The following is a 1,932-nucleotide window of genomic DNA, read 5'->3' on the forward strand; positions in this document are numbered from 1 at the left end:
TAGAGCAGCTTCGGTCACCTTCTGGATGTATAACAGTTTAAGCTTTGTAACTCTCTTGAAACACTAAGATGTGTTTTCTCGCTGTTTTGAATATCAGAATGATATTCCAAGTTGAGCACTTGCACTTGAACGTTTTAGACAGACACTTCTTAAGAATTTCGAACCTCTTTTCCTTTTAACTCCTTTTTCTCTCTTTTTTCCCTATTTTCTTCTGTGTCTTTACGTCCTTATATATGAGAGTAGAGGAATAATTCCGTTGGAGGGAAAATTATTCCGTTTGAAATTTGTCTCCCATGCTGATCATGGGTCTTGCATATTTTCAGCATATTTCATGGAGTGGTGATCTTGTAACTTGAACCTCTTTGTCTTGTAGTGAATGTTCCATAGTTCACTTTTCTTGAGTCCATGCTCCACTTTCGTCTTTTGGTGAAAGTTACTCTTTTTATATTCCCATTATTCCTTGTTTGTAGGGAATCAGACCACTTCAGCATTGGTGCACCTTTTGACCGTTTGTGGTGGAAATNCCCTCGACTTCACAGAATGGTTCGCAAATGCCAAGGTCACGAAGGGTAAAATCGAAAGCCGCTTTAATGATTTTCCCATCACAACATCTGTAGGTGACCTCAGAGCGGCATTTGATTTCGCGTCATCGGAGGAAGCAGTCAAGCATCTATCGGATTACGACTTGGACAAGCAAGCCTTCTGGGAGAAAATCCGACTAGCGACTGCACCACCCAGAGCATCCTCTGCCCTCCGCAAGTACCACCTAAAGGAGAGGTTTGCTCTCGCTGCCGACCTAATCATGAAGTTTGTGCTCGGCAAGGTGTCCGGAACTGACGAGGTTAGTCTAGACCTCCTCAAAATCCTCCATGCCATTTGGAAGTCGAACTTACATTGATTCCTATCTTTCGAGACTTTGGGGATTTCTACTTAACCGTTGGTATCATCAAAACCTATTACATGATGTTCCTAACAAAAGGTTGGTTTCGGCTTTGTTGTGCAATTTCTCTTAAGCTTGAAGGGCTTCGAACTGAGGGAGGGAAAAGAGATTCATCGAAATACCTATATGGGTAGGACGAAATCTCTAGTCCCCAAAACTAAAGGTGTTAAGGCTGCACCTTCTCCCTCACAGCCAAAAGGAAGGGGCAAAAGGAAAGCCCAAACCAAGGGAAAGAATTCTGATGATGAACCTCTCGATGTACTGATACAAAGGGTTCATCTGCCAAAGAGGGCTAGGAAAACCAAAACTGCTGTTGTCACCCAGATCCGAGAGGTAACACCCTCTGTTGTTCAAGTACCGTTTGAGGACAGGGCACAAGCCCAGGGGGAACCTCAGGCTACACTGGCCACTGAGGTTGAGAGAGTATCCCCTACCAGGTCCCTGACAGCAGCCTTCTCTGTCGATCTGTACGCTGGTGATGATGCTGNTTTGAGGACAGGGCACAAGCCCAGGGGGAACCTCAGGCTACACTGGCCACTGAGGTTGAGAGAGTATCCCCTACCAGGTCCCTGTCAGCAGCCTTCTCTGTCGGTCTGTACGCTGGTGATGATGCTGAAGGAGATGTTAACTCTGTTGGTTTATCTCGAGAGATGGCTCGAGAGGTTGAAGGTACTGGGATCAGTGATCCAGTACAAGGGGGTGCAGAAGAACCACGTGAGATGGTTCGAGAGACAGACTACACAGTCAGGATGGGAGATGATCTCTTGGAGCATAGTCGAGAGATCACGGCTCAGATAGACGAAGCAATCTCTGCCACTGAAATCATCTCTGATGGGCGGGATGACTTATATGAAGAAGTTTCCACTCAGTTGGCAATGGAAGCACCCACTCTTGATGACTTCACCAGGGTGATCAGGTGGATCAACTGGAGAACCAGTTCTTTCACTCAATTGATGAGTCAAGCAGCTGAAATGGAGGCAGAAGAGCAGTTT

This window comes from Ipomoea triloba, chromosome 16 (assembly GCF_003576645.1).
Source record: "Ipomoea triloba cultivar NCNSP0323 chromosome 16, ASM357664v1".
Taxonomy (NCBI): domain Eukaryota; kingdom Viridiplantae; phylum Streptophyta; class Magnoliopsida; order Solanales; family Convolvulaceae; genus Ipomoea; species Ipomoea triloba.